Source organism: Salmo trutta, chromosome 15 (assembly GCF_901001165.1).
Source record: "Salmo trutta chromosome 15, fSalTru1.1, whole genome shotgun sequence".
Classification (NCBI taxonomy): Eukaryota; Metazoa; Chordata; class Actinopteri; order Salmoniformes; family Salmonidae; genus Salmo; species Salmo trutta.
The window spans coordinates 50,256,401-50,265,179 of NC_042971.1; positions in this window are offsets into that span (position 1 = coordinate 50,256,401).

An 8,779-nucleotide genomic window follows, 5' to 3' on the forward strand; every position below is an offset into this window, starting at 1 on the left:
TCCATTACCGTACTTCGAAGCATGTCAAACGCTGTTTAAAATCAATTTTTATGCTATTTTTCTTGTAAAATAGCGATAATATTCCAACCGGGCGACATTGTATTCATTCAAAGGCTGAAAGAAAAAAATGGAGTAGTCTCGTGGATGCGCATCTCCAGTGTCACTGTTCCCAGACTGACCACTCACAAATACTCCTGCTGTTCTTAGCCCAGAGACAGGAGACACGTCATTCCACTTTCTGGAGCCTTCTGAGAGCCAATGGAAGCCTTAGAAAATGTCACGTTACAGCACAGATGCTGTATTTTTGATAGAGATGCTACAGAAGGACAATAAATTGTCAGACAGGGCACTTCCTGTATGGAATCTTCTCAGGTTTTGGCCTGCCATATGAGTTCTGTTATACTCACAGACACCATTCAAACCGTTTTAGAAACTTTAAAGTGTTTTCTATCCAAATCTACTAATTATATGCATATTCTAGTTTCTGGGCAGGAGTAGTAACCAGATTAAATCGGGTACGTTTTTTATCAGGCCGTGAAAATACTGCCCCCTATGCCAAACAGGTTAACTTATTGATGAGCTTTGAGGGCACTATGGTGTTGATCGCTGAGCTGTAGTCAATGAATAGCATTATTGCATAGGTGTTCCTTTTGTCCAGGTGGGAAAGGGCAGAGTGGAGTGCAATAGAGATTGCATCATCTGTGGATCTGTTGGGGAGGTATGCAAATTGGAGTGGGTCTAGGGTTTCTGGGATAATGTTGTTGAGTGTGACAGGTCAGTAGTCATTTAGGCAGGTTACCATAGTGTTCTTGGGCACAGGCACTATGGTGGTATGCTTAAACCATGTTGGTTTTACAGACTCGGAAAGGGAGAGTTTGAAAATGTCAGTGAAAACACTTGCCAGTTGGTCAGCGCATGCTCGCAATACACGTCCTGGTAATCCGCCTGGCCCTGCGACCTTGTGAATGTTGACCTGTTTAAAGGTCTTACTCACATTGCCTGCGGAGAGCGTAATCACACAGTCGTCCGGAGCAGCTGGTGCTCTCATGCATGTTTCAGTGTTATTTGCCTCAAAGCAAGCATAGAAGTAGTTTAGCTCATCTGGTAGGCTCGTATCACTGGGCAGCTCTTAGCTGTGCTGCTCTTTGTAGTCTGTAATGGTTTTCAAGCCCTGCCACATCTGATAAGCATCAGAGCCGGTGTAGTATGATTCAATCTTAGTCCTGTATTGATGCTTTGCTTGTTTGATGGTTCGTTGGAGGGCATAGCAGGATTTCTTATAAGCTTTCGGGTTAGAGTCCCGCTCCTTGAAAGTGGCAGCTTCTGCCTTTAGCACAGTGTGGATGCTGCCTGTAATCCATGGCTTCTGGTTGGGGTATGTACGTACGGTCACTGTTGGGACGACGTCATCGATACACTTATTGATGAAGCCAATGACTGATGTTACGTACTCCTCAATACCATCGGAGGAATCCCGGAACATATTCCAGTCTGTGCTAGCAAAACAGTCCTGTGCTTAGCATCTGCTTCATCTGAACACTTTTTTATTAATCTAGTCACTGGTGCTTCCTGCTTTAATTTTTGCTTGTAAGCAGGAATCAGGAGGATAGAATTATGGTCAGACTTGCCAAATAGAGGGTGAGGGGGAGCTTTGTACACATCTCTGTGTGTAGAGTATAGGTGGTCCAGAGTTTTTTTTCTCAGGTTGCACATTTAACATGCTGATAGAAATGTAAGTTTCCCTGCATTAAAGTCCCCTGGGTGAGCGTTTTCTTGTTTGCATACGGCGGAACACAGCTCATTCAATGCTGTCTTACTGCCAGCCTCTGACTGTAGTGGTATGTAAACAGCTCCGAAAAATACAGATGAAAACTCTTTAGGTAGATCATGTGGTCTACAGCTTATCATGAGATACTCTACCTCAGGCGAGCAATAGCTCGACACTTCCTTAGATATCGTGCACCAGCTGTTATTTACAAAAATACATAGTCTGCCGCCCCTTGTCTTACCAGACGCCGCTGTTCTATTCACCCGGTATAGCGTGTAACCAGCCAGCTCTATGTTGATTGTGTCATCGTTCAGCCACGACTCAGTGAAACATAAGATGTTACAGTTATTAATGTCCCATTGGTAGTTTAATCTTCCGCATAACTCATCGATTTTATTCTCCAAAGATTGCGCGATTGCTAGTAGAATGGAGTGAAGTGGGGGTTTATTCAAACCGCCTACAAATTCTCAGAAGACAGCCCGCCCTTTGGCCCCTTTTTCTCTGCCTCTTCTTCACGCAAATCGCGTGATGCGTTGTGCAGACTGTACCACCCCCTGAAGAGCCCTGCGGTTCTGGGCGGTGCAGTTGCTGTACCAGGGGGTGATACAGCCTGACAGGATGCTCTCAATTGTGCACCTGTAAAAGTTAGTGAGGGTTTTCGGTGACAAGCCAAATTCTTTCAGCCTCCTGAGGTTGAAGATGCGCTGTTGCGCCTTCTTCACCACACTGTCTGTGTGCATGGACCATTTCAGTTTGTCGATGATATATACACCGAGCAACTTAAAACCTTTCACCTTCTCCACTGCTGTCCCATCGATGTGGATAGGGGGGTGCTCCCTTTGCTGTTTCCTGAAGTCCACGATCATCTCTTTTGTTTTGCTGACATTGAGTGAGAGGTTATTTTCCTGACACCACACTCTGAGGGCCCTCACCTCCTACCTGTAGGCTGTCTTGTCATTGTTGGTAATCAAGCCTACCACTGTAGTGTCGTCTGCAAACTTGATGATTGAGTTGGAGGCGTGCATGGCCACGCAGTTATGGGTGAACAGGGAGTACAGGAGAGGGCTGAGAACGCATCCTTGTGGGTCCCCGGTGTTGAGGATCAGTGGAGTAGAGATGTTGTTTCCTACCTTCACCACCTGGGGGTGGCCCGTCAGTAACCCCAGGACCCAGTTGCATAAGGCAGGGCCGAGACCCAGGGTCCCAAGCTTAATGATAAGTTTGGAGGGTACTGTGGTGTTAAATGCTGAGTTGTAGTCAATGAACAGCATTCTTACATAGGTATTCCTCTTGTCCAGATGGGATAGGGCAGTGTGCAGTGTGATGGCGATTGCATCGTCTGTGGACCTATTGGGGCGGGAAGCAAATTGGAGTGGGTCTAGGATAACAGGTAGGGTGGAGGTGATATGATCCTAGTCTCTCAAAGCACTTCATGATGACATAAGTGACTGCTACGGGGCGATAGTTATTTAGTTCAGTTAACTTGGATTTCTTGGGAACATGAACAATGGGGGCCATATTGAAGCATGTGGGAACAGCAGACTGGGATAGGGATTGATTGAATATGTCCGTAAACACACCAGCCAGCTGGCCTGCGCATGCTCTGAGGACGCAGCTCGGATGCCGTCTGGGCCAGCAGCCTTGCGAGGGTTAACATCTTTAAATGTTTTACTCACGTCGGCCACAGAGAAGGAAAGCCCACAGTCTTTGGTAGCAGGCCATGTCGGTGGCACTGTCGTCTGGGAGTAAGACGTCGATGTCCACGACGGGGCTGGTTTTCTTTTTGTAATCTGTGATTGTCTGTAGACCCTGCCACATATGTCTCGTGTTTGAGCCGTTAAATTGCGACTCCACTTTATCTCTGTACTGATGCTTTGCTTGTTTGATTGCCTTACGGAGGGAATAACTACACTGTTTGTATTCGGTCATGTTTCCAGTCGCGTTGCCATGATTAAATGCGGTGGAAAGGTTTTAATAGTCATAGTGGGTTCAACATCTCATATACACTTCCTTATAAACTCGCTCACCGAGTATACGTATATGTCAATGTTATTGTCTGAGGCTACCTGGAATATATCCCAGTCCACGTGATCGAAGCAATCTTGAAGTGTGGAATCCATTTGGTCAGACCAGTGTTGGATAGACCTAAGCACGGGCGTTTCCTGATTTAGTTTCTGCCTATAGGAGGGGAGCAACAAGATGGAGTTATGGTCAGATTTGCCAAAAGGAGGGCGGGGGAGGGCCTTGTATGCATCGCTGAAGTTAGAGTAGCAGTGGTCGAGTGTGTTACTCGCTCTTGTACTGCAATCGACATGCTGTTAGAATTTAGGTAGCCTTGTTCTCAGATTAGCTTTGTTAAAATCTACAGCTACAATAAATGCAGCCACAGAATATACACTTGAAGCCGAAAGTTTACATACACTTAGGTTGGAGTCATTAAAACACGTTTTTCAACCACAACAAATTTCTTGTTAACCAAATATAGTTCTGGCAGGTTGGTTAGGACATCTACTTTGTGCATGACACAAGTCATTTTTCCAACAATTGTTTACAGACAGATTATTTCACTGATAATTCACTGTATCACAATTCCAGTGGGTCAGAAGTTTACATACACTAAGTTGACTGTGCCTTTAGACAGCTTGGAAAATTCCAGCAAATGATGTAATGTGAAGCTTCTGATAGGCTAATTGACATCCTTTGAGTCAATTGGAGGTGTACCTGTGGGTGTATTTCAAGGCCTACCTTCAAACTCAGTGCCTCTTTGCTTGACATCATGGGAAAATCAAAATAAATCAGCCAAGACCTCATCAAATAATTTGTAGACCTCCACAAGTCTGGTCATCCTTGGGAGCAATTTCCAAACACCTGAAGGTGCCACATTCATCTGTACAAACAATAGTACGCAAGTATAAACATCATGGGACCACGCAGTCGTCATACCGCTCAGAAATGAGAAGCTTTCTGTCTCCTAGAGATGAACATACTTTGGTGTGAAAAGTGCAAATCAATCCCAGAACAACAGTAAAGGACCTTGTGAAGATGCTGGAGGAAACAGGTACAAAAGTATCTATATCCACAGTAAAACAAGTCCTATATCGACATAACCTGAAAGTCCGCTCAGCAAGGAAGAAGCCACTGCTCCAAAACCACCATAAAAAAGCCAGACTACATTTTGTAACTGCACATGGGGACAAAGATGGTACTTTAAGGAGAAATGTCCTCTGGTCTGATGAAACAAAAATAGAACTGTTTGGCCATAATGACCATCGTTATGTTTGGAGGAAAAAAGGGGAGGCTTGTAGGCCGAAGAACACCATCCCAACCGTGAAGCACGGGGGTGGCAGCATCATGTTGTGGGGGTGCTTTGCTGCAGGAGGGACTGGTGCACTTCACAAAATAGATGGCATCATGAGGTAGGAAAATTACGTGGATATATTTAAGCAACATCTCAAGACATCAGTCAGGAAGTTAAAGCATGGTCGCAAATGGGTCTTCCAAATGGACAATGACCCCAAGCATACTTCCAAAGTTGTGGCAAAACGGCTTAAGGACAACAAAGTCAAGGTCTTGGAGTGGCCATCACAAAGCCCTTACCTCAATCCTATAGAACATTTGTGGTCAGAACTGAAAAAGTGTGTGCAAGCAAGGAGGCCTACAAACCTGACTCAGTTGCACCAGCTCTGTCTGGAGGAATGGGCCAAAGTTCACCCAACTTATTGTGGGAAGCTTGTGGAAGGCTACCCGAAACGTTTCACCCAAGTTAAATAATGTTAAGGCCATGCTACCAAATACTAATTGAGTGTATGTAAACTTCTGACCCACTGGGAATGTGATGAAAGAAATAAAATCTGAAATAAATAATTCTCTCTACTATTATTCTGACATTTCACATTCTTAAAATAAAGTGGTAATCCTAACTGACCTAAGACAGGGAATATGTCTAGAATTAAATGTCAGGAATTGTGAAAAACTGAGTTTAAATATTTGGCTAAGGTGTACTGTATGTATCCTTCCGACTTCAACTGTATGGTTTCCAGTTGCATAAAGTACTGTGAAGTTCCTTGATGGCCGTCTTGGTATCCCATTTGCGGGAGTATATACACGGCTGTGATGATAATCGTGGAGAGTTCTCTTGGGAGATAATACGGTCGTTATTTGATTGTGAGGAATTCTTGGTCAGGTGAACGAACGGACTTGACTTGAGTTCTTGTATCGTTAATCATGAAACATACACCCCACCATTCTTCTTACCAGAGACATGTTTGTTCCTGTCGTTGTGATGCACTGAAAATCCCATTGGCTGTACAGACTCCGACAGCATGTCCCCAGCTAGCCATGTCTCCGTGAAACAGAGTATGTTACAATCCCGGATATCTCTTAGGAAAGCAACTCTTGCCCTAATTTCGTCAACAATGTTAACTAGGGACTGGACATTAGCGAGTAATATACTCGGAAGTAGTGGGTGGTGTCCGCGCATCCGAAGCTTCACTAGAAGACCAATCCGGCACCTTCTCCTCCGACGGCGTTGTTTTGGTTCGGCCTCTAGAATCAGTTCAAATGCCCTTGGAGGTGCAGACAAAGGATCTGCTTTGGGAATGTCGTATTCCTGGTCATAGTGCTGGTTGTGCTGGTAAGTTGATGTCTCTCTGATATCCAATAGTTCTTCTCGGCTGTATATAATAACGCTTAAGGTTTTCTGGGCTAACAATGTAAGAAATAATACATAAAAAACAAAATACTACAGTTTCCTAAGGACTTGAAGCGAAGCTGCCATCTCTATCAGCGCCATCTTGCCATAAAGAATACATGTGTTCTTTAATCTCTTACCAACAAAGGAAAACCTGTTTTTGGAGGTATGACTATGAACCTGGCCTCTCTCTACTTGGGCAGACATTTCTTCTTTTTTTAAAAAGAAGCTTTCTCAAGGTGGCATAGCAGCTGAGCACGTTCCACCTTGACCTGTGATGTCTAAATCAGGATGTTTCCCTCTGCCTCTCCAGTGAGTGTCAGTTACAAGGCGAGGGCATATGGTGTAACATAAATATTAGAAAGTTGTTCATGAGCTGATTCTAATTAAGCATGATGTAATGGTTTCTTTTTTCTCCTCGTAACCTCCAGATCAGTTCCAGCAATTAACAGAATCAGACAGAGAGTTAGGGCAGGCATCAGGACACACACACAGACACACATGGGCGCACGCACGCCCGCACGCACGCACGCACACACACACACACACACACACACACACACACACACACACACTACCACCACCATCCCCACCCAAGGGTGTGTTCAATCACTGTCAATACTCCAACATCTGTTACTCTCTGAGGTTATTTCTGAGTGGAATCAAAATCTCTCTGTTGATCCTGTTGTTTTTATATAAACAGACTTTATCTTTTGTTGGCCTCAATAATCCAAAATGTGTAAAAGTCATGTCAAAATGTGAGTAAGTGTGATGCATTTGAACAAGCTTCAAATTTGCTTTAATCTTAACAGAACACTCAAGCTTTGTTTATATGATTACTTGGGTGTTCTGTAAATATATAATGTACAGTTAGACTGAAATGTATTCAAGGCACCAGTAGAATTGTTTTTCCTTTACAAAAATACAATTATTCTGACAAAGCGTTTGTTTGTTGAACTTAAAGTGTAGGACTATATGGCTGAATACTAGGTTCAAACTATACTTTACATAGTTCATATTTCACATAACTTGAACTATATACTTCCAGAAATGTGTTTTCTGATGTCTTCAGGAAAAGGTACAGATCAGTGTTTTGTTGATTTAAGGGCATGCGTTATAACGTTGCTGTTTTGACTACATAATTTCTAACAAACCTGTGTGGACCTCAAATGAAATCCACACCGATGGCTTCACACATTCACAGCTTCTCTGTTTGCTCAGAGGAATTTGCGGCTTCAGGACCAAACCACAGTACCAGCTGTGAATATTTTATCCTGGAGAGCTCACTTTCTGATGCTCTGGTGGACAAGGCAGGGCAGTAGATGTTAATAATAACTCAGAGAGCCACGGTTCTGGTGTATTTTCAGAGGTCGGACACAGTGACATTGGTCCGAACCCAGGGAGTTCTAAGAACAGAGGTGAGTCTGGAACATCTGTGAGGAGCATTGGGTCTCTGGGTCTCCGAAGAGCCTCCTGCCTTGCTTGATGTCAGCAGAATCCAACGGCTAGATGGCTATGTATAGAGAATGTTTTACTGCATTTAACGGCATATATTAAATCTTGGGCCAGTTCAGGCTGAGGCTTGGACCCCTTTGGGATCTCCGGAGGGCTCCAATTTCGGTTCAGCAGGTGTGTCAAACATTTGCCTTGGCCTTGACTAAGATGAAGCATGTGTTTATCAATTTAGAGAGAGAAGGAGAGGGGAAGAGGGGATGGAGAGAAAGAGAGAGAGAGAGAGAGAGAGAGAGAGAGAGAGAGAGAGAGAGAGAGAGAGAGTGTTGCAGGTTCAGATAATATACAGTATGATCTGTGTCAAGCCTTTCTGAAAACATGTCATATTTGGCCCGTCCAACCAATAGGTTTTTCTAATAAGTAACAATGACTGTTGTGACGAGCGGAGCAGAGGCCCTAGCGAGCTCCGGCTCCCACTGACCTTCCTGGTCCACTATCCCACAGGGAGGAGAAATGTGCTTGAAGTCTAAATGAAAATATATTTGTTATTCTTGGACCCCTGACACTGGCGTGATTCTTGGAGAAACCCTGCGCCCCTGGAAGCACAAGCACAAACGCCGACTATTATCCTTGATCACAGGCAATTACAGTAGAGTGACCATGGCAAACATTAGCATTGACATTGGATCAAATGTACATTAATATATTTGGTACTTGTGTCAGTAAACCACATAATAGCTTTTCTCTACTAACAATATTTTTGAAAAACAGTGCATTAGACTGATTAAAGTGCCAAAGACTAACTGTAATTGCTTTAGGAAAGGCTGCTTTGGCTTGGGCCGTAATAATGTGTTAATTACTCTGTGTGT